At 44.6% G+C, this 25,408-nt stretch overlaps 1 protein-coding gene across 1 annotated transcript in view; it reads right to left on the bottom strand.

Annotated features, from left to right (window-relative positions):
• LOC138473016 (disintegrin and metalloproteinase domain-containing protein 12-like) overlaps window positions 1–25,408 on the bottom strand; it is a 2,040,250-nt gene that overhangs the window by 603,783 nt on the left and 1,411,059 nt on the right. The gene's annotated exons all lie outside the window — the stretch shown is intronic.

Genomic DNA, 25,408 nt, shown 5'->3' with positions numbered 1-25,408 from the left:
TTTACAGCAATGTTTCCACGTGCGTGAATCACGATTACGGAAAAACTATAATGAATTGGAATGTTTTAGGTTCGTTGGAAAGCTTAGGATCTTAGCTTCGAAATGACAGTTACATTTCATTACGGATGTTTTTGTGAAGGTAGATTTTCAGAAATAAAGTCAAGATTTCAAAATGACAGATTGCGTTTTAAAGATTCAGAACTAATATGGGCTTAAACTAAGGGGCTATGAAGAAGCAAAATACTCAACGGGCAGCCACCAGAACCACGGCACCACCGCTCTGATCTCTGTCCGTTAAAACAATTGTCCCTCTTCAGAAATATCAGCGCAAAGAGGATTATTACTACAATTATCAAGAATTATGTGGAGGAGAGAAGAATTTAGGATAGACAAAAGAGGTTCTGTAATGCAGTTCTGGACAGGTTGAGATGGTTGGAATAAGATTACTTTAAACTAAGAGATGACTATGCACAGTTCTAGACTAGAAACTCACTCCTAGGCTTTAGAATGGAATGGGCATCGTCAAAGATCTGGTCAAGGGTTTGGCTTCACTCGCCACCGGACAGGTCTCAGGCACTCTGGGTTCTGCTCTCAGCACTGCACGGTGGTCTGGGTGGCCTCTTGGACTGGATCAGACGGGTTCTGGATACAGCTCTGCTTTCTGGGTCTGGACTTTGGTTCTAGCGCAGGGTTCTTGACTAGAACAGCAAAACAGCACATCCCGGCTGTTGGATGTGAGAGCCCCTGGAAGTTTAGGGGTTAGAATCAGGTTGCTAGATTTTGCAGGCCTGCTGAGAAGGGTTCAGCTAGTGAATTAGGCCTCTCTGCTTCAAAGTTCTAGAGTTTGGTTCTAGAGTCTGGTCTCTGGATATATCTGGAGTCTGGAGTCTTCCTGCAGGGTGCTTCGCCAAGAAATCGGTGAGTAGTGGAAAGGAGTGTCCTATCTGTCCTAGCAGTCCTTATTTATGTATTTCCAAAGTGGGTGAGGAGGCTGATTCTCTATGCCCAACCCTCTAAGGATTGGATTGGTCAAAGGATTTCCTGTTCCCTGACTGGAGAAAGGATCAGCGTATCACTCGGTGTCAATTTTATGGCTTAGGTGAAAACACTCCCCTTTGTGTCTGTACAGCATATCTGTTTTTTCATAAAACACATTTGACAATATACATAACTTGTTAATGCTACCTAAATTGCATCACAGATTGCCTAAGGTACCTTTCTGTCCAACTCCTATCTCCCTAGGAGCTTTGGTTCAGAAATGGCCACTTTTGCGCTTTTGGTGGGTTTCCCAATATTATTTCTGCACCCATTTTTAGACATGCATTCATATCCTCTCTGGGCATATTACTGTAATTTCTTATGTTCATAGCAACAATACAGCAGCTACAATATGAATAAATTCCGGGGTTTGGTCACAGAACACCGCACAGCGTCCAGCTTAGTCTTAAATCGTGAGGGAATTTTTCATTTTAAGAACCTCAAAGTTTCCCATTTTTGTCGGCTTGGTACAATTTGTTATAAGCATTTTTATAAAACATACATTTGCTTTCAGTTCAATTCACATCTCAGTCTGGTTTGCTTCCTAGAGCTGGGCTGACTCAGAGGGTCACATGTCTTGTTTCCTGCCAACACTTTGTTGACAGTTACACCCGAATTTAGCATATTCCTATTCATCCCAAAGAATCCATTGTCTTGACTGAGAGCAACAGGCCAGGGTGCCTCTGCTAGTTCCTGTTCACACCAGCCTGTCAATCTCTTGGCCAAGGGCAGGGGAAGCTTCCTTTGTCCAGAGAAAAGGTGTGAAGGGTTCTCAGGGGAAGCAAGCCTTTTGGAGTTTTAACTGCATCAGGTTACTTTCTGATCAATTGTAACATAGTTCATTGTGAAAAAAATAACATTTATAAACTTAAAATAAGCAACATATCTTTAAATCAAGTCTATTTCAACCTGAAATCGCTGTGTGGCACTCCATATGGCATTTTGATGGAATTCTCTTCTTTGGCATAGTTTGGGTTCAATTGTTCAACTTTACACAAATGGTTTTAAAACGCCGGCTTTCTGGTAGAGGTGAGCAACGGTATTACACCCATTTTGGACAGCTGTCTTTCCATCAAGGATCTTTAAAAGAGGATTTTGTTCTGAGAACATATGATTTTTGCTAACATCATATTGATGTGGATTCTTGCAGTCAATGATGTGGAACACCCAACAAAAAGGTTGGATCTTTTAAATGATTTGTGAGCCATGATTTTAGCAATTTTTGACAATCAAGAAAACGGATTTTCAAACAGCTCTTTGTTTCTTTTTCAATCAGCATTGCTATTTCCAAGTGGTTTCAGGCTATTGTGGGTAGCCCAATGGTGGTTTTTGGCAGTGATGATCTGTGCTCAGTAAGATAGGCAAAAGTGGATGGTGGCTTATTTTTCAGGTTTTCACTGTGCACTTTTTGGTGATTCCTAGCGAGCAGCATGCTTTCTGGCGGCCATTATGATGTTTCTGCTGCCAGCAATGCACAGTGATGTTGCGGGGCTTGGACTAGTGGGTTAATACATCCCACAGTCTGGGACGTCCTGCGGAAGCAGCTGGCCAAGCCCCAAGGGTTCAGGGACGTGCTACAGAATCAGCTGGCCAAGCCCCAATGGTTCAAGGACTTGCTGCGGAAGCAGCTGGCCAAGCCCCAGGGTTCAGTAATGTGCTTCGGAAGCAGCTGCCCCAGCCAGGGGTCAAGTCCTAAAAACAAAAGTGGGGGGACTCATCAACAAACGCAATGGGATGTGGCATCCCCAGAAATGAGCATATCAAGGTGAAATATGCACATTTCATTAAATTGGCTTTGCATAACCACCCTAATTCCACAGGATGAATGTCCTTTGCCTTTCATGAAATCAACACACACACACATAACCAAGAGAGGATATTTTCTTCTGATAGTGTTTTTGAAACTTCAAAAGGTTTGCAGGTTTTAAATTCCAAGACCCAATACAAATATTTTCCCTGGAACATGCAGTACCGAAATTAGACATTTCACCCGTAGTTGTTTGTTATTTTCCATCCGGTTATATAGTGCAGTGGTGAAGTGTCCAGCCGGCAACCCTGATGACTGTAGTTCGATCCCCAAAGTCAGCTTTAATTCATAAATTCAAGGAAGAGTTCAATGTTTCTCATTTTATCTGGGGAGTCTACCCTCTGAAAATGTGGGGGGTCTCCGTCCACCCGCGTGTGCCCTCGACTTTAGCCCTGGCCCCAGCCCAAAAGGGTAAGGGATGTGCTGCGGAAGCAGCTTCCTCAGCCCAAAATGGTAAGAGACATGCTAAAGAAGCAGCTGCACCAGCCCCAGGGGGTAATGCCATGCCCCAGGCCACTTGTGGTCCAGCATCTGGACCCCAGAGTGGTTCCAGCCAGACAGGGGTTGCAACCAAACCTTGTGGCAAGAAGGCAAAGCCTGCACAGCTGGAACAGGCTCAACCCCATTACACAGCACAGGACACTGGCACGTTGAGGAAGAAGAACTTCCATGATGAGGAACTCAAAATCCTACCGTGACATGTGCCACCAACCGGGGAGCACACATACACCTGCTCATCACATGGTGCAATGGCAGCATGTCACAGATGAGATCAATTCCTTATGGTTTGAGAAGTGCACTGCTGCACTGGTAGTGAAGCGCTGGAATAACCTCAACCTTCACACCAAGTCCAAGCTGGGTGACAACCTAGCCTCTGCTCTGGCAACTGGAGGGGGAGTTTATCAGAGGAGGAGCTGACCGAACATAAAGAGGCTATCAGCTAGTTAATTCTACTGGCGCAGATGCAAAGCGTGAGAGGACTGGAAAATTACGAGGACATGTCCGGTGAGTGACCAAGATTGTGCATCCTGGGTAAGTGTAGTGAAGCATCACCAAGATGTATAATTATGGTGCACATCTGGCTGCATTTCAATGACTGCCTCGGGTGAACCACGTCGTGGTATACTGACTCCTGTCCAGTGTAGACAAGAGTGGATACAACCCAGGTGTTGTACATCATTTAAACATGACCTTCTGACAGTACTCATCCCCCACTAGCATACCCCCACAACATCTGCAACATGATACCACGTGCACACTTGTTAGCTGCATCCTTGATGCCAGTCACTATGCTTTGTGAGACATGTGCTTATGTCTGAAATACGAGTTACACTTCATGCCCTGCAGGGTATAGAATCTCTTTTCACACATGTACATAGGTGCTTTCATGCTGCATAGAACATACAAGATGACAACCAACGTGCCTTACGACCTACCCAGAGTAAGTGTGCACGTCTACACTGTGCACATCCCTGCTTCCCCAATGGCAATGACTATTGTTGTGAGGCCTGATCCCTGTTACCCTCCCACACTCAACCCAAACTACATGGGTCCATGCCCCTCTCCCTCTTGTCGGCCACTGTACCTTGTTCCTATCTACAACTCCATTGACTTACTCTTTCCCCTTCACGGACCTTGGCTAGGTGGTACTCTTACAGCCATACATCAACTAGAACTGTTTCCTTTTTCACACACTTACAGTATGTTTCCATTGTGTACAGTCCCTATACCAGGTCAACAACGGTGTGGCATGTGATGGATGTGGACTTAGATGTAGATATGTGTGTCTGTTGTTGCTGTGTAATGCAATTCCACGTCACAGAGCCACGTGGCCATGCCCATTTCACTGGTATTAGTCAACAGTTGGCTGTGCCATGGGCCAAAATGTGCTTCTTAACGACCCTGTTTGATGGCAATGTGTCCACTGGCAGCATGACCCTGAGCAGGGAATGTTGTTGCCAGTCTGCATGTGCCATGCTCAGATAGCTTGTTGTGCATAGTGTGTGGATGCTGTATTTTATATGGTGACCTGCCCTGCATTTTGTTGCATGACAGCAATGTGATTCACATGTTTACTGTTGACACTTTGCACATGACTCCACATGCCTTTTTCTGTCCATGGGCAGGTGAGCAGGCACCAGATGCAGATGAGGAGGAAGAAGAGTCTGTGGCACTTCAGACCACCAGTGGAGGATGTGGCGGGCCAGGCTGTGAGAATCCACTGGTGCTACAGACCATCCTGAGCCGTGCTGCAGACAATTCTGACTCTTTGAACTCAAGTAGCTCTGATGCTGAACTGGATGTGCAGTCCTCAATGCTGATGGAGCTGAGTGCACCAATGATGGGTGGAGCAGTTGGGGTCGTGAGTCTGCAGGGGGTCCGGTGCCTTCACAAGGCCAGTCAGTGGTGTCACGCCCATCTGTGGTGGTTACAGCTGCAAGACCACACTCCCATATATTGGTTCTGGGTACTGGGGCAGATGTCCAAGGGAGGGTTGCAGTCCTGCAGCCAGAGAAATTGGCATCATAATGCAGAGGATAAAATGTATAATGTGGACGAATATTATTAGCGGATACATTACTATTAGCAAGAACATTTCAAACTAAATGAATTTGAAAAGAGGCTTCATATGCTAACTAACATTGGCTCTTGTTGATGAATTGTTTTAGAATTATGGGAGTGGTTGGTATGAATATAGTATGAATGAATGAAAGCGAAAACAGCAATAATATTTGAATGAAACACTTTTGTATTGCTTTATATTAAATAAGAATGAACATAAAATATAAAATAATGTTTGATTAGGACCGCAGCTCTTGTCTATTTCCTTAGTTTTTCTTTGAATCCACTGGGCACCATTTCTGTTTAATATATCATAATGCATAGGAGCAGCTGCATGTATTAGGAAAGACTCAGCCTGCTGATCCCTCTGGCACCACTGGCGCAAAAAGCCTTCATATACATTGCACACCTTACCAAGATGGCGGGGACTGGGTCCTCACTGCATTTCAACTGCTTTCTTTCTAGTCTTTCCACTAGAGGGCAGCATGAACAGGCTACTCATTCACTGCCTTCTTAAGCCATGAGGACAGACAGTGGGGCGCGTTGATTTGTGTGTTTCTTTGCTGAAGCTGCACTACATTTCCGCTAGCTGGGTAAGCTTCTATATATTTCTGACCTAGTCTTCTTCGACTTGCATTTGGCCTCCTCCTTGCTGTCGCCGGTATCCTTATTCGGCATGCAGCATTCTCCCTCCTGCTTCTGCGGGGTTCTGTCCCAGTGTGCAGCATTCCATTCCTTTGCCGCTCCGGTTACTTCTCGGACACGCATTGCTACTCACTGCTCCCCTTATCCACCATCTCTGGCACCCTGTTATTCTGTGCTTTAAGGAACTAGTTCCCAGTTCCACTCTGTGTTGGGCAATACTGCTCTGCTGAGGAGCTTGTTATAGTGTGCTACTGTGTTAATCACATTGCTATGTTTATTTGAATGATTGTAAATGCCTCAGGTCAAGGTGCTGCTACTCCTAGAGGATCCTTTCTGGATTTATTTTCTACTGATTCTGGCTCTGCTCACATTTCTACTGGACTCCAGCTCTGTTCACCAAATGGACCTCACTTCCTCATTGGATACAGCACAGGGCTCCTTTTCCCCTTTGGGTTTTTTTCCCTGACAACTGGACTTGGCCCAGGAACACCTCCCCCTCTCTTTAACATTATCGGGGCACAGGAGAGGTTTCCAGGGACTAGTTTCCACTCTGGAAACCAAGGACCAGATTTCTACAAAGAAAGGACACCACAAAGAACAGGCAAGTTCTAACTTTGCGTTTGCTGCAATTGTATTGTAAGGCTGCTGAAATAAATTGCAAACCTAACAGCATGCCTCTGCAGGAAATCCCACCCCCATACCCACTGTATGTTGGAAGCCTGAGATTGTGCCATGCTTGACACCAGCAGTTGTGACCATACCACAGCGAATATTTGAAAGAAGGTAGCCTCTGAGGAAACCCTATCAGATATATTCCCGAAGAGACAACAATCTGAGGGAGGAACTCCCTGAAGGAATATGGAAAAAGGAGAGAAAAAGGGGCTGGTGATGTCACAAGAGACGAACATGACACACTAAGAATACTATCTGAAGAGGATGTATGGACCTTATAGAAACTGACCACAAAGTTAAGAATCGAGTAAACTTTTATATGCGAAAAGAAGATTGCACGTGTGTGACGCACAAAATGCAAGCTTTTCAATAACTGTAGTAGTAAATAATCTTAGAAACTGGCTATATGTAGTGAATAGACTGCAGGCGCAGCTGCCATTGTATAGAAGCTGGACATCGGTGTCATGAATTAAGTACGTACGGACCCATGGAGGGGAAAGGCCGAGAACCTAGTGTTGCAGCAAGAATTAGCTGAGATTGTGGATACGCATGGCAAGGCTGTTTGTCCTGGTATCAAAGTCAAAGCAGCCATGGCCGGTTATCTATTCTTGAAGGCAGTGAATGTGAGGAGCTGAATTATCCCTTGTTAAGGTGCAAAGAAAGAACACCATGTGTGCCAAGTTTTATTCATTTAAGATTTTTAAATGCTGAAGAATGGTCCAAATCATGGTCACCTGTCATGTGAGCCAACGATGGAAAGAGAGTTGAGCTTGGAGTTCTAGAACAGCGATAGTGCGTGCTCGCACTCCCCTATATTCTCACAGACAAGAATACTTTGCACGGCCAAGTTCAAAGACAATCTTCATGTCAGAAGGCATGGGTGATGAGAGACGTTGGGCTAATTGGGAGGGGAGGTAAAGTCAAGTACACCTCCTGTCACCTGGGTATGAGCTTACGTGCTGCTAAGTGAACCGAATGTTCCAAACATGGCAAGTGTGCCAACCAATTTTAGGGGGCCATAAACCAAAGTGCAATATAGTTTGAGAGCCAATGATATACAGTGTACTTACTAGTGTTGAAGATTACATGTTTTAGAGGTAGGCAAAAGTTGTCCACCTACCGTAGATATCCAACCATAATCCCACCCCTCATAGAAAGTATACTTAGATGTTCCCCTTGAGCCTATCACAACTCTTTGTAGCTTTTTCTCATTTGCCACGTAGTATGTCACGTATGATGAATTCTTTGTATATAAATGTGTTTTTATGTGACGTTTACCGAGAGCTCGAGCGAACGTATGTCCGTTGTAACTCCCTGCTTTAGACAATTGATAATAAAACAGCAAACTTTGCCATCTTCCTGAGTTGGTTCGATTATTTGGTGTCAGAGTTATTTTGCATCCCCATCCATTGCATGCACATTACCTAAAGGGCTCTAAGCTCAACAGCAAGGGTCATGCTCCCTTCAATCAGGCAGGCGTGGACCTGCACTTGTGGGGGACATGTACAGGCTGGGCAGACAGTGTGGGAGCAGCAGATGTTGCGTTCTGCACACCGACTGGGTGCTGCCAATGAGAGTTTGGATGAGGGCATGGACAGGGTTGCCAGTTCCAGGATCCCCCCAGCAACTCAGGTGGAACAACAGCTGCAGGTCATGCGGTCCACATGCCGCTCCCACAGGCTGCGCATGGAGGCCAACATCAGGGGCCAATGGGCAGATCTGCAGTGTCTGCAGGCATCCCTGCTAGCAGAGGGTCGGGCACACAGGGAAGCCCTGAGATGTGAGTTGTTGGCCCACAGAGCTGCAATCCGTGAGGAAGAGGCAGCCAGAAGACTGTTCTGCCAGGAGATGTTATCATTGAGGCAGGCAATCGCGGAGAAACTCTGTGCAACCCGTGAGGCTGTGCATAGTGACCTCCAAGCCTTCAGTCTGCTGGTGCATTCATCAGTGTCACGCATGGCTGCTGCCACTGAGGACCAGGCCAGGGCACTGTGTGGTGATCCTCCAGCACCACTTCCACCTTCTGATTCAACGCAAGATGTTGGTGCCAGCAGAGACATGCCTCCCGGTCCACCGTAGCTGTGCGGTCCATGAACCCATGGAGGGGGAATATTTTCATTTTATTTTACGTCCACCTATGTGGACGTTGACATGGACCCTGCCTCCCCCCCCCCACTGGGTTGACCCTCGCACCCCCTGGTCCATGAAGGACATTTTCTTTTATTTTTTGCTACATCAGTTGACCCCAGGCCCGGATGTTGGCATTTTATTTTTGAGTTGCCCTTTCCAGGTTTTATTTTTATTATTTTACTTTTCTTTCCTTGATTTGTGCAGTTAACCTCTCAAGGCCATGACATTTTCTCTAGTGGACATGCAGGCATGCTTAGTGAGGTCAAATTGCATGTTTGCATGGTGGTGCACAGGATGGTATGTGCAGGTAACTATGGGTTCGGTGTTTCCTTGCTCATGTGTGCTGTGTGAATGGTACTTGACTATGCCTGTTGTAATGTCTTTTCCCATATTGTTTCAGTAATCTGTGATCTTGCTCATAACTCATTTGGGCACTCACATGGAGACACAGTTCATGGTGAAGGTGATGCAGGATTCACCCCATGCCGGCGCAGTCTGCGGGTAATCATGAGCATTGTCGTATATGTTGAGCATGCGTCATTGGTCACCATGTTTGCTGCATGTGTAACTTTACCTAGATGTGCTTTGCATGCTACTATGCCGGGATGGTTCATTATCTATCATCTATGGATGCACCTACTGTGGTGTAGTGCATGTCATTGGCCTTCTCCAATCCAGGCAGTATACTCTCTCTCCCTCTCTCTGTTGTGGTATGCTGCACTCATGGGCAAATCGCAATCTATGTCTTGTCACCCTCTTGCACCAGGTGGTGCTTCTGCAGTGGGTGCACTATATATATATATTCAGGATCAATTCTTGTGTTGTCATGGAACTGCATGTTCTTTCTGTTCTTATCATACATGTCATTTTATTTAGGATATGTGTCTCCCGATGGGTTGCATCGTATGCAAGGCATGTGGGTACCCTGTGCCGGTAAGTGAAGGGTATTTGCAGACACTGGTGTGGTGTTTGGCTGGGCATCTTGCATTGTGATTCTGGTGATAAGTCTGGGCATGGCATTGTTTCTATGGATGGTGGTTTCATATTCACTAGATTCATATTCAAAATTGTGGGAGTTCCAAATGTGTAGGCCTTTCTTGGGTGTTTGGGAGAGGGTGGCAGGACCGGCTGTTTGTGGCCTGTGACAGGTGTTGATGGTTGTGCTGGTGTGTGTCTCATTGAACTTTGAACATGTGTACAAAGTGACACTTCACATCCCTTGCAATGATTGTGACTGCGTGGCCTGGAAGATGCCACCTACAATGGCGGCGGTCCGCTGGAATGAGCCACTGACCAGAAAATGCAGAACTGTAAGCACCTTTTGCAAGGGGCTCAGTGCTTGGGAGCACATGGTGGGTGATGTGAGGTCATCTTTCCACTCCGTGACCAGGTCGAGGATGATATGGGGGGAACCTATACCTGCATAGACCTGGTCATCAGGCATCCCAAAAAGGCTGGTTGACTGCTGCAATAAATGGTGCATTCATTGTGGCTGTGTCCGTGTGTTTGCTGATCGTGCATGCTTTTTATGCATTTGTTAGCATGCACATTGACGTTTACGCCTGCTATCGCGTGGCATAGTGTTTCTGGATTTGTGCTTGCTTTTTCGCACACCAGCGTTCCCTGTTCAATTCCATGAATACTTTGTTTTGCGCGCATATGGACGGTGGGATTGTTGAACGGTGGAAAGGCCCTCGTAATGCCCACATTGTCGCTTGTTCTTCCTCATTCCACGTGTTTCGCCAGCCCTTCTCCTGGAGTATCGCCCAAAGTGTTTGTCGGGTCGCAGTTACGTGGTGGACCAGCGCGGATTCCTTGCAAGTCCCGGGTTAGCCCCGCACATTGTGTTCCATGAATCGATGGATGGGTACATGCGCACAATTTCACGCGCAAGTGCTGTTTTTTCCACGCAGATTATTCCATGAATCGGGCCCCAGATCTCTTCCTTACAGTAATCTAAATACAAAGCTGAGTTTCAATCTTACTCTTCGCCAGTAGATATCACTATCAGTCATGTTTACAATTACAACATCAATTAAAGACATTTTGTATTAGGTTGTTTTCAAGCAGGTTTGATTATTGCAACACATAATATTAAAAGTATTATCTTTGCAATGATGTTAATTAGTTCATAACAACCACATATTTATTTCAAAGGATGTATGGGATTGCATGTCACAGTGACCTATTTGAAGTTCTGTTTTATATATGAATATATTTATTTTAGTCAATATTTGTAAGCACATTTAATATATTTAATATATATTTTAAAGTATAATTTACTCCGTTTCATTGCACATTTGAAAACTCAATTGGGTCTGTTTGGTCACCCTTTGTTATGTAGACCCCACCACTTTGAAAGGGTTTGGGATGTGAGGGTGCGCCAGACCTTTTCTAGGCCCCAGCGCCAAAAATGTGCATCACGGCGCTCTAGAGCCCATGTTAGTTTATTATCCCACTTAAAGCACAGTGCAATATCCTCACATGCCAGTTATAGTGATTATTTACAAGTCACAGACTCAAATGTCCAAATATGTTTCTATGGGATGGATGTATGGGGTTGCTGCCGCATGAATATACCCTGATAGCAATGATAGCTGTGCACAATCCCGCTATTTTATCCAGAGTAGAGCCTCGTATGCCACTTGTAGTCATTACATACAAATTTACAGCCTCCATTGAACAGTTTGCTTCATGCAATGATTGCAATCAAAGAATACACAGACCTCCATTTTCCTTCATCCTTTTACTTTCCAACTTCCTCTGCCTCCTCATCTCTCACTGCCAATTTCCAATCTTTTGTCTCTCGTTTATCTATCTACTTTTGTGTTACACTCCCTATCTGTTCCTGCACTCCGGTACACCCTATTGTGTCGTCTTTTTTTGCAGCTTCTCACGGAGGTCACCCCTTAAATTCCCCTCCTCTGTGCGCTGCTCACTGGGGTGGACTGGTCTATAGGGAACTCTGGAGATTTACTTGTAGGCCCCTGCACCCAGGGCCACTTTTGTGTGGTAACCTTTATTTATTTTCAAATTTGTTCATAGGAAAAGGGGTGGGCTTGATGAAAATATGTAATTTGGGACCACTTTGAAAATCATTTCCAGGGCCTCTTTTGGTTCCCAGTCCACTGGAACCTCAATGTGGACGCTGGTCATGGCCTGCAACTATACTCATTGAACACTTTGCCAGTCTATGCCCTTTGCAACTTGTAGCCACCCTTAGTGTTCACAAAGACAGGGGTCAGCCCTGGCGCAAGACCCACAGGCCTCCAAAGGCCCAGCTTTAGGCCCTGTGTCTGGCTTGGGGGCCCACGAGTGACCTGATTTGGGACCGTTAGGACTTTAGTCACGTCTGTAGGTGAACATAGTCTCTGGAGGATAGCTCAAGGGCAACATGCTCCCCAAGGCTACACAGAGCAACACAGGCTCGATCCCCGGGTCCGCGCTTAGAAACCTCTAGGTATTATAAATAACCTATTATATCATATCATATATCATACACCTGCTCCTGGGTCCATAAGACTAAAAATAAATGTCAACACAGAGTTTTGTCAACCCTAATTTGAATTCATGAACCCAAAATGGATGCTGGTCTCTAAAGTTTCAGGCTGGCATTCACCAATGCATCCCCCCAGTTTGTATTTAAATTGGGTTCACACACCATTTGAAAACTCAATGAAGAGAATATATGTCTTTATTGGGGCATACCATTAGCAGATTTATTTTGCCAATCAACAGAAGTCAATCAAATCAAGGGCGTTTATACCATGTGGGTGAAAACATCCGCCATGGAATTTTTCATTTTTGATACCCATAATAATTTTGCACAACATGAACACAATGCCAAAAAACATTGCCAATGAATTCATGGGCTGGTGAACCATCCTGTATTTCGCGGGACTTACCCGTATTGATAAATTCTGTCCCACGTTTTGCAGCCACCCAGAGCAGGACGACAAAAGTCCCGACATTGCTTTTCACTCCCCTCCCGTTTGTCCCTTAATAAATGTGAATGAGGGTGATGAGAAACGGGAGAGGTGCACACTGCAGCATGCTATGTGTGAAATAAGACTCGTTTTAAAAACCAAAGTGAGATTTGTGTCGTCGCACATTACTTTGCCTGATGCTGCTGTGACCTTCCATGAAAAATGGAGAAAATAAAGAGTAATTCGCCTTTTTCTCACCATGTTTCCATGGCAATTAGTAAAGTGTAAGTTTAGTTTATTATGATATGCTAGTCTATTATGTTGTGTGCTTTATTTTCAAGGTATTTCTTGAAACAAAGCCTTAATAAATATTGATATCAACTAAACCTTGAAAGATGCGTGGTCAATGGCCCACACCCGCCCCCCAACCAAAGGGTGTGATCCTGGACAAATCATTTAATCTCACTGTCTCTTTTCTGGAATCCCCTGTAAGTGATTTAGTGCATAGTTTATGTCATTATGTTATGATAAGCTTTATAACAAAAAGCCTCACTCATGGTTTAATGACTACAGAGTTGCTCCATATATAATAGTGTCATTCCTGTATTTCACACTGCAAAGTTATTTGACACTCAACGTACTCATGGCAACTTTTTCGAAAGCTGCTTCCATTGGTGCCTCTAAGAATCAAAGACTGGTGATGCTTCTTGCAGAGTCCTTTCTCTAAAGTCACTTAAGTTGGTGTCAACGCGTATGAACATTAGGATGTTTGCACATATTTTGTCCCACCATGCCTAGACAGAGCTCTAACAGATGAGTGTCATGGATGTAAAATGGTCCTAGGGTTATGTTATTTTTTGCCTGTGTGTGTGTCAAAATGCCATCTGCCACTAATGTTACCATGGGGGATGGGAGCGGGAGCAAATGACAATGTATGTGCACTGCAAGCCGCTTCTTAGGCGCTACCACGTCCAGTGTCCTGCAAAACTATTTTCTAAAGTTGGCCACCCTAGCTTTCCCTCTCCCTCTCTGTGGACTGTTTCCAGCTTTTCCTCTCACTCTGAGCTCTTCCACCTTTCCTGACAGGTCACTGTGCCGAACTGGAATGCATCGCTCAGGATCACACACTTGTTTTGTTCTTGCTACCCATCAGAGTTTCTCTGGACTCTCCTCGCTCGGCAGAGGTTCCTGTCCACGTCACCCTGGGTGCACTACGGGTCCCTGTAAGACCTGCAGCGGGCACTCCGATGTCAGCCTTACTCCTTGGATTTGCCCTGGATGTCCAGGCAGGAGGATACCGCTCTTCGGATACCCCATCTTTTTGCCATGCAAATGAAGCATCTGCTGTGCCATGTCTTCTTGTCTTTGGAAGCAGGATGACCACCTGCAGCTTTGCTCCCTGTGGGTTTTCTCAATTGCCCAGGGTGCTGTGTGCTGGGGGCACATCTGACCACGGCCAGGGAACACAGACTTTCAAGAACATCTACCCTGGCCAGTTGCAAATAGATATTCCTCACACAAAAAAGATGAATAACCATGTACAATTAGCCAAGAGAGAAATTACATGAATGGCAAGTTATTGATATCCTGTGAGGGTTTAGAGGGTAACGTAAATGTAAATTCGTCAATGGTCAGCAGAGGCCACTTGGATGACCTTGGGCAGCACAGCGGAAGATGTACGAAAGGGAGGCACCTCACAGGAGCAAATGCTGAGGCCAGTGACAGTGACTTTATCTCTTACAAGGAAGATAACAGATTGAGTACCAGGCATTGGCAAAGCCAATAGGTGTCCTTTTAAAAATTAACCTTGCCCGTTCTTGTTTTTAAAACTCGTCTGTGCATGACTGCCCAACCATGACTTCAAAGACTCCCTTCAGCTAAAGGTGCTTTTGGAGAGATCAGTAAGTGGGGTACCCCACTACTGGGAATTAGGTTTTAATACAGCATATATTTTATCTGTACCAAGATTCCTTCTAGTTTAAGTTAATATATTTCCTTCCTGGCATTTTCTCAAATGACTCTGGGGTAGTGGTGTGGTGTAGGAACAAGAGAGGATGGGGGCACTTACCCCCTCCCCCCACTTTTTTGAAGGGGGCAATAGAAGGACCTATTACCCCAATTTTCCTGAACAAAGGATGCACGGCAATAGGACTCACATGGCTCTCTTTAATCAACTACTGCCCCAAATGCCCTGAAATCAGCTCCTGCAGCCACTAAGATGCAAAGGCTACCTGCATTCTGCAAAGTCAATAAGCCAATTAGCAGACAGCCAATTATCCGGGAGAAGGGCACCGTTTTCTGCAAATTGACCTGCCCACAATGTACTGTTTCTGTATTCAGACTGAGCAGGTCTGGACCTCTCGATAGGCGATCACATTCTGCTCAATGTTTACATTGTTGAGGTCGGTGTTACTACCTCTAATTATTAAAGACGGCCTAGAGGTGTGGCTGTGCTGTCCTGAGTAAAAGAAAAAAAAACACCCGGAAACAAATATGTGCTTAAAATTCTCATTACAGAGTATTTAAATGGCAATTCATAGAGAAATAAGGTTTGTAATTCTGTAATGCTTTGTTTTTCTCCCATTAAATAGGGTCATACACACAGGTCCTTGAAGGCTCACATAAATATTGCGATTGGCTTTGGTTTCAGTAGAAAGCTCTTTGTAGCTTCATTTTCCCGCCCTCGAACGTTTTGGTCCCCAATGCACCTATAATTGGTGCAGTCCTTTCGAGAAATAAGTTTTCAGGAACGTCTTTAAGGAGTCAACTTTTGTGTTCTATGACAATGTGCATTAAACTTTGTATGCACAGAACCACTTGAGTACCATGACAGTTGTGCGACTAGTGTGATACAGTCCCCTACCTAATGTCAGGGCCGGCAGTGGTGTAGCCCTCGCCCAAGTTGGTGGATGTTGGACCTGAAAATCGTGTACTAAGGCCAATGATCGCGGACTAGCTCGGTTGGTGCAAAAGCCTGTGAATTTCAAAGAAGCACAGATTCATAGCGCTGTTTCACCTGAACAAAAAGACACAAGGATAGCTGTCCTGTTGGTAAATTACCTGTGTGATATTGTGCAGTGCCTCCTGTTAATCATGTGTGCCAGTCAACTGGTGTAGAAATGTGCTAGTGCCCAAGTGCATCGTGACTCTGCAATACTGCAACTTTGTACATTCACTCTTGGTGCCCAACGACACAATGCTGCACATTAAATCCTGTGATAGTGCACTCATGTACAGCAATTACTGGTGCCTGACTGCACAGTACTGCACAATGCCATGGTACATAGATGAACACGCTGGCATCAGAATGGTCCCCTCGCCAAATATTTGCCAGTGTTTCACCATGCATCATGGGGAAGCTTGCTCCATGTACAAAAGAATGAGTATACATATCAATTTAGCACATGGGTGCATCAAATTCAATGCAATCGATAGGGTAGATTAAAGCAATTCTTGCAATCAACGTTCTGCCACTCTAGCCCCAAATTACACAGTAGCCGTGGCTTCTACACAATGGCTTATCCAAAGCACACACAAGCAATTTTACTTATTTTTCAGAGTGATTGTCTGCTTTTCTTCTTTGTCACAGGTATTTCTCTTTACCTATATTAGCTGTTCTACCTTGTACTGGAGGGAATGGGGTGAATTGGACAAAAATCCCATGTTAGCATCTGAGGGGCCATGCTGCAAGGGACCGTGCTGATCCGGCCACTACCTGATGTGCCTGCGTCTCCTCTCCGTTGCAGGTCACCCAGTTTAACTTTATCAGTTGTTCTTAGCTTGGGTGGAGGGAGGGTAATGTTGCATTGTTTTGAGGTAAAAGAAAATGTGAGTGTTTAGCTATGCATTACATGTGCCAGACTTTGCAGCGCTGAATATAAACAACGGCGGTCATTATGAGTTTGCTGGTATCCCACCAGTAATTCCAGCTGGATACCGGCAAATTGACCTACTGTTATTGACACCTGATATCCTGCTACTACTGGGATATTACAGGTGCCAGCAACGGCAGTAATTCCCCATTCCATGGACTCCTGTAGGACTCCATGGAGGGGATTGGTGGTATTTCTGGTACCGGTAATACCGGTGCTGGAAATACCAGCTGTTTTTTTTGCTGGTAGGGGCCACCCCCCAATGTGGGCCGGTGCCACCATTTAGCCTTTTTAGGCCTATGGACATCAGCACCAGGACCGGAGTTACCAAACTATTACAGTCTCCATAGCAACGGATATATAATTTTTTGTTTCCAAGATGGCCGGCACTGTACACTCTAAGCCTTGGTCAATAGCCATGACAACAGATAACAACAGCAGGACACGCAGGCTCACCCTGCTGCATCTCCTGCTAGTGACAGCAACCCGACATCAGACAATGACGAGTACAGAAGGTAAGTGAGGAGCTAGTAGTGATGTGTATTTATGCCTCACATACACGCCTATAGTTCTGTGTTTGTTCCCCTCAAACTAGTGTGTGGATGAGGTGAATACTTACAACACACGTGGCATGCTATCTAGCCATAGAAATGTTAATTTAATTTCTCTCCAGACAAGAGAGAATACTAAAAAGAATCTCAAGTACTTGAGGCAAAACTGTAACAATACAATGCCTTTTGAGTCAATGAGGCTATCGCCATTCATCTGTGCATTTGGTCTGCTTTTTCCATGTGTAGATTTAAAACTTGTGCCTTGGAAGAACCATTGTGAATCTCCCAGCCCGCCAGATTAATCCGCCTGGGTAATCAGAAAATATGCTGGGTATGCAAAAATCATTTAAACCTTTTAAAAAAAATCTTTGTGTTGCCAAAATAATTATATGTGTCAAGTAAGAGGCCGGAAGAACAAAACACATTAGGTTTTTTGTTTGCTCCCATGTAGAAGGAATCTGTGGCTTCTACAAGGAGGAATAAGCCTATCCAAGAACTTTGACTGGCAACAGGTGCCCAACAAAGCCTTATGTTAACTGCCTTAATTACAAAGTAGTACATAATTTTTCATCACCATGATGGTAGCGCATACCATCAAGAATGTACAGTAGAGACATGTTCAACCAGGTTTTGAAACCAATATCATGTTTTATATTGTAGGTTATGTTAAAGGTGGGTTTGTCATCTGACTAATCCTGTATATGAAGCAACTATATGTCCTGAAGATGGCCCTGTAAATCGACACCGTGAACAAGTGGGTAGAGTGTATCACGAACAAAGTGCCGAAACACGTGTCGACTTTAATGGTCTTCTGCTTTGTGAGAAACGATACTGAGCAATAGCACAGTATTTTTATGAACTGCAGCATTATTAAATCAATGCGCAATAAGAGACATATGTTGAAAAACAAAATCACAACACAGACTTGCATCCAGAGGTTTTTGCATGTCTGGGTACTGTGATATCTATGCCGAAATGAGTATTCATAAATCACAGCATACTAACCCGAAGTCACACATTTCTGTGTCAATTTCAATTTTAAGTAGTCACGTGGAATGATTTTTTGTCTTTGAAATATTGTCAATGTTGATTATTTTATGTTCTGGTTTAGCCAATCTGTACGACTGGTCTTGTACACTTGATATAAATTTTCCCAAATAAATTAGCAACATAAGACTCTTGGGGTCCTCACTCTCTCTCTTTAGCTAGATGTACTAAAAACAGCATACAGCAGTATAATTTAGATGGTGTGAGCAATTTGCTCGTGCTCCCATACTAAGGGAGGGGTAACCATTCTCCTACAGACAGATATATGTGTAGACCCTTCCACACTTGAGTTTGGTCCCCCAAAACCAAATAAACAAGTGGAAGTACCCAACAGATTAACTGGCCTAATTTACCTACCGATCTTTGCTGGAGGTAAATCTGTGAACCCCCACTGCCAAACCTTTAGTTTGCCGGGAAAAATTGCCAGTGCTGGAATTAAGGGGAATTTTACCCACAATTTTCCCGGAGTGGCAAACTTGTAATGAGGGCCAATGTGTGGCAATGGAGGGACTGTAAGAGCAGCATGGAAAGAAAATGGGCAATTAAAACTTAATTCAACACATCTCTCCCGAATACAAACAGTTGCGCTAGCACAAACGTGAACAAAAATCAGCGTACCAGACAGAATGAAAATAAAATGAAGCCCTCTAAAGCAACTTCAGAACCTTGAGAAAAGAATATAAATAAATATAAATGGAAATGTCAATGCCCTAGGCAGGGTAGACTAAAGAAACTCCTACGAGTAACTCTAGCACCGCCTTAAAAAGTAGCCACGTGTTCTACAAAATGGCTGATCCTATGCACTCAGAAGCTCTGGTGCTACTTTTTATGGGAGTAAGATTAGCTCCCATCCGGGAAGCGATCCAATCTATGGATCATTTCTCCAAGGACTGTTTGCCCTAATTTAATGCAGGGTTTTCTTCTCTTTTGTCCTCCACCCTTCCCCCTTCCCTCCCTCCCTCCCCCTTTCTGTCCACAGTCCAGGATTTACTCCTGCACAGGACACCATCTGGTCCCATCACCTGCTGACCAGCACCCTATGGCTGGATATTTTGTGCACTCACTCTCCCAACTCCGGGGAATTGCCAAAATGTAGTCTCCTGTCCAGCTATGTTCAGGACAGGAAACACATGGTGTGCAGGTAAGTACTACCGCACTTACCAGGACTTGTGCACGCCCTGTCACCTCCCAATGAGTTTCTTTTTCTCTTTCTTTCTCTAGTTTCTTTCTTTCTGTCTAGTACTGACACCCAGTATTTCTTTTATGTCCCGCCAGCCTGATTGCACAGCCGCCCATTTGAGCGAATATTGGAAACTGCGGGATACATTCCCACCAGCCCGGTTTCCTTCAGTTTACACCAATTTGGAGGATGTATGGCCATTCCTTCTTACATGACCCAGGTTGTCTCCTACCCTGCTGACCACTAAGGTAACTAGATCTCATAAAATGCTTAATTTGCACCTCCACACTAACTAGCGTGACACATGGCCGGTGGAGGGGTGTGTTTCTCGAGGCACCGATACATGGGAATATTTGGATAGAATATTTGCATCTCTTTTCTATCCTCTTCACTGTTGATTACGCATCCACAGTAGATAGTTATGTACAAATAATACACTCACTATGTATGCTTTTTTTAGTGGAGATCTTTTCTTCTTCCTTCTTTTTTCAACATAAATAACATCACAACTAACCTCGGACCATCTTTTTGGACATCCACAAAATTGGCATTGACTGCCGCCCCCAAGGCTTTCTTCAATTTTCCCTCCAACCAGGGTCTCTTTCCTTTCTGTTTTACAGAACCTGATCATCACTGCCCTGATGAAGGGGGAATACTTTTTTTCTTTAAACCTTCTTTGGTTCCAAACCACCAAAACGCAACAAATGTGAGGGGCTAGTGGGTGTGATCATATTCACCCACACAAAAGATTGCTTTTTCCTTTTCCTTTTTTGAACTAAGTTCCCCCGCTGCGTTGGCAAACTTTGACCTCAGAAAACAAAGCCACACCCGAGAAGAAACATCATCACTCCCTAGCTCAATCTGCACAAATTGTGTTTAGCCAATTGGTTTGTTCTCAGCACTTTGTTAGGACAGGAACGACTCTGTCCCACTTCTGCTGCTATCACCACTTTATGCTTCTTCTTTTTTACTTTTGCTAATCATTCAACTTCTCGCTACGCATGCTTCCCCTTCTATCCCACACCACCGCCCAGATTCAAACTTACATTTCTAGTGATCAATGAACAGGAATGTATAAGGTGTGTGTTTTTCTTTGTTTGTTTCTTGCTTTTTTCCTCTATGCCCTTAATGACTACAAACAATTCTTTTGCTTTTTGTTTTATGTTGCTAATACAAAATTGTTTTGTACTTTTTACATGGACTGTGTTTATTTCTTGCCTCTGGTGTCTCATTTGTTTTGTCAATAGGACTAGTTGTGATATACATCAACGCATTTATTGCCATAATGTTGGGTTGACAAGGGGAGGTTACGGAATAATATTAACACACCCTGTTTTTCCAAAGTAAAAACCCAAGGCGCAGCAATACTCTCGAACCTCTGATTTATACTTTTTATGGGAGTTACATGATTATTCTTTATGTTACAAGTCTCCCTCTATAACTTGATCACCTGTTTCTGCCTGGCATGGTGGGAGGGCAATGTTGCATCGTTATTTGGCATTAACTGCCACGTATTAGTAGTTGTGCCAGAATCACAGTGTCCCTGTTTAACCTCAAGTTGTACTTGACTGTACAAGAAGCATAGAAACAAAATTGTGAACGTAAAAGCATAATTTAACAAGTTTCCCACCAACACTGACAATTACACTAGCAAATAAAGTGTAACAACTTAAATTTACCAGGCAGCATGGAAAAAAACATTCGGCTTTTTAAAGCAGCATTCAGCAAATCTCTCACACGCTTAAACACCTCTATTGACACTTATAAAGTGGCCAATGACTGGTGCAACAGAGCTTTGAGTTGGACGCACTGATTATGCATGATCGAGCAGTTGACTGGTATTAGAGCCCCTCTCTTTTATTTATCTTCATTAGTTCTCTCAATCAGCAAGCTCAGCTTGCTCTAATCAGACCTAAACATTGGGCCTCATTACAACCCTGCCAGTCCGGTAACAACGGTGCTGGTAACTTTACCGGCATCGTTGTTACCGGACCGGCAGAGTATAAGTTCTGACCTGGCAGGCGGAAAGGCACCCACTCACAGACTTTGACGGTAGCACCGGAACCATTGTAAATGGTGCTGGTGCTACCGTCTTCCCCATTCCCATTGAGTGTGGGACTCAAATGGGAATGGGGAGTAACTTTTTCCAACGCTTGACTTCAGGGACCGCCGGGGCTGTAATGTGACACCCCATTGCCAGGCGCCAGAAAAAATACACAACTCCGGCGGCAGCCTGCCATTTTACCAGCTTTGCTACCGCCAGAGTTGCAATGAGCCCCATTGTTGGGTTTAAGAATGTCCAAATGAAACAAACATTCACACATGCCCAGGTCAAACAAGTGAGCATCGCAATGCAAATATATAAATTGCGGACAATGAAGGGGAACCATTGCATGGCTTAGCTATGTATTTAAAATTGGAAACCAAACATAGAATTTAATTTAAAAAATGCATTGGGATTAGAAAGTGTCACAGCAATGAGTGTATATGATTTCATTAAAAAAATATGAATGCGACACCTACCCTTCAACTTTCACTGGAATTCTTTTGGGAAATGCAAAACTTTGCTTCGCTATAACCCTTGAAATAATTGATGCTGTTTTCAAAAGTTACAAGAGTGCGATTTTTTTATTTGTAACAAATTCCTTGACATCTTCAAGACACGTTTCTGAAAATGGGAAGCAAACAAGCACCGTTTTTCACACACAGACGTGTCTTGCCAAGAACGGTTGTAGGATGCAAACTGAGTGAGCCTGTGGTCAGCTGATTTGGAGAAAAAGCACTTGATTTCCATGATTACAATTGTTGAGATTTCTTTCACGAGATCCTTATGAATTTCTGATGTAGAAAACATCCAAGACTTAGCTGAAAAATCCACCTTGGCAACAGTGCAATCCGACATTCAGATGACAAACATAATTCATTCCCAAACTCCAAATACCATATTTCACAGGGATATTCAAACTCTAAATTGTATTTGCTAAAACAGATTTTTCTTCTAATTTCACATTTAACAAACAGAAAATACTCACAATGGCACAGACAAATAATTGTGGGGCTCATGTTCTATGAGCATGGAACGAAAATGAATGCCGTAAAAGCTTTGCATAAGAAGTTTACGTCATTCATTCACACAATGGCGCATATTCAATCATTTGTATGGCAGAGAGGAGGGGTGGAACGCAATTTGCGTTTCCGCTGCCTCCCTTCCTCTCCGCCATACAAATGCTCCAGCACACGTGCCGGCGCAAATGCTGGAGATCCCTACTAGGTCCCGCCAGCTAAAAGCACGTGGACACCATAGGGATCCATTGTTCATGCTGCCATGCATGGCAGGCAAAGTGTACAATTCCAATCTAACCCTCCACGAGAATGCAGGGGAGGGTTTAAATGTAATTGTGAGCGCTGCTTGCAATACCTCAAGGCCTAGTAGGAATGTTTTATTTTTGTTTTAATTCATCCATGTTCCTCCCCTCTTTGTCTTGATGTGCCTTGAAACACCATTTGCTGGATAAGCGCATTATTAAATACCCAATAAATAAAATAAATAAATGCGGCCATGGCAAGCAGCACTCACAATTAAAAGCAAACTCTTCTTTCGTCTACCCAGCTCACTTACGTTGTCTTTTGCCCTGCACCTTTGCATGCCCCCGTGGAAAAGATGGAAATTTGGTGGCAGGGAGCTGTTAACTTTGCAGTTCAAACATAAATGCTCTCAGGTGTCAAATTACAAATTTCTTGAACATGAAGCATGAAAGTATGTTGGAGGGGGTAATTTAAATTGTGAACACTGGTTTATTTGTAATTGTACATGCCGCCTGCCTACTGTGTTCCATGGACCCCATAGGGACCTCGAGCAATTGTGCCGGCCTGACAATCCATGCTGGCACAAATGGTGGAGAACATTTTCTTTCCAGAATCTTTGATAAGGAGCTGCAAAAAGGCAGCACCCCCTTCATTTTCTCATAACATCGTCTGAAAAAAAGCCAGCAAGCACTTGGTCCTGAGTGCACAAACATCGGATAAGAATTGTTTAAAAAAATGCCCGCCACATGATGGAATGAAGTAAGGTCAGTTTCCTCACACTATGCAAGCAGAACAAAATGGTGTTCTTTCCAACACCTCGTGCAAAGGGTCAGACTGTGGCCTTCAGCCCTCAGCAATCGAGCAGCAGTGCCAGACGAGGGCAAAACGGCTCCTAAATATACTGGGCGATCTGCAGCTTCATATCAATGCCAAGCCGGAGAGCCAGGATCTTCAGGAAGGACAGCATTGGACGCATATCCATCAGACGTTTGGGGATGACTAACATGTGGCAATGTAGATGACTCTTCTGCCGGCAAGGGCGGAATCCAGATGGTGGCAGCATCTCCGATAGCTTTGCCAGCTCGAAGCTGGTGCTGGTCGCCAGTCCTCTCATGGCTCTGGTCAGCTAAAGTCTCTTGGTGTAATCAGACTGTACCAAGACAGCAAAACATCTGATTTAAAGGGACACCTCATGAAGTAGTATTAGGATTGTGCTGATGAAGTCAACATTGGTTCTGACCAAGAAGGATGCCCCCATGGCCAAGCTGTCAGTGAAGTTGTGGGTAAAGTCTGCAGAAAGATTCAGGTGGTGAGGCACGTTAATTCACTTCCTGGCACTGCCTCCTGTCACTTTGCTCTTGTACTCTTGGACTTGCTTGTTCTGCGGCTTTTAATTATCTCACACCGTCTGATTCATCCTATGTGCCATCACCTTCCTCTTCGTTGACTGAATTGACCTTTTAACCATCAGGGAGGGCGTGGCTGTGCTCATGGCCGTGACCCCTTCAGCATGCAGAACAAACTTCTGCACTATGAGGAAGGCATGGACCCACAGGCATCATCTGGAAGTCATCATAGCCTCCATGCGTGATTCCATGGGAATCATATTGGCCATGGGAATAACTTCACCTTCCCCGTGAATGGAATGAGGATCAAGTGAATTGGGGTGGGTGCAGGAAGACATATCCCAGCAATTAGTGAGTAGCAACCGGCATAGCTCTCAACTCACCCGCTTTTGGCGGGTGTCACCCGCCCTGTAAAGGGCTGACTCACCCGCCAAGCCTCCTGCACGCCCATTCATTCTAATGGGCGTCTCACCCGCCAAAAACAAAATCGGGTGATTTCACCCACCTTTGCAACACAAATGGTTGAGAGCTATGGCAACCGGTACTTGTAGGTTTTGGGCTCCACGGGAATGAAGAAGATGAAGAATGGTGCAGCTCTGATAGGTAATACTACTCCGATGGCATGTGCCCATTGCACCACGGGAACTAATTAACCTTTTTTTACCCGAGAGCTGTGTCCAATTAGTATTTCCCTGGGGCAGGTCCACATGGCGGTGTATATGGTGGCTGCCTGCACTGGAGTGTCCATGGTGCACCTGGCTGTGTCCCTGTTGAAGATCCTCCACAGAATTTCCGTGGTGGGCTTAGCTGTGTCCAACAGGAAGTTCTTTGTGAGACTGACCAAGGTTGCAAGGGCTGTGCCTACGGTGTTGTTCTCAGGAGAGTGGCCATTGTGTGTGTGGCTGTGTCAATAGAAGGTCCTTGTGAAGTTACTATGTCCACTGGTGGTATAGATAAGCACAGCGCAAGCCACAAGGACTGCTAGAGCACAGCTACTGTTCTCCCAACTGCTACTGCCATTCCTGCTCCGGAACCCATATTGTCTTTTTCTTTTACCCTCAGGATCCTAGGTTCTAGACTGGATCATCAAAGTCGGATCACTTCTTATGATCTGGGCTGGATGCTATGATCCAAGCATGTTTTTCATCCTAATCCCCTGAAACAACATTCACAGACTTCGCTTTAACCCCTCACCTGCATGCGCTGCAGCTTGTATTTTTCCACTTCTTTTGATGAGTACACAGACCCTTGGTTCACCCCATTTGGCTGGTTCTGCAAATCCACGCTTTCTTCAAAACAGCTTGTATACTGATTAAAACACCCGGG

The sequence above is a fragment of the Ambystoma mexicanum genome, chromosome 8, assembly GCF_040938575.1.
Source record: "Ambystoma mexicanum isolate Mex_15411 chromosome 8, UKY_AmexF1_1, whole genome shotgun sequence".
Lineage (NCBI taxonomy): Eukaryota > Metazoa > Chordata > Amphibia > Caudata > Ambystomatidae > Ambystoma > Ambystoma mexicanum.
The sequence above is the reverse complement of the archived record's forward strand: the minus strand, read 5'-3'. Positions and strand labels throughout refer to the sequence as shown.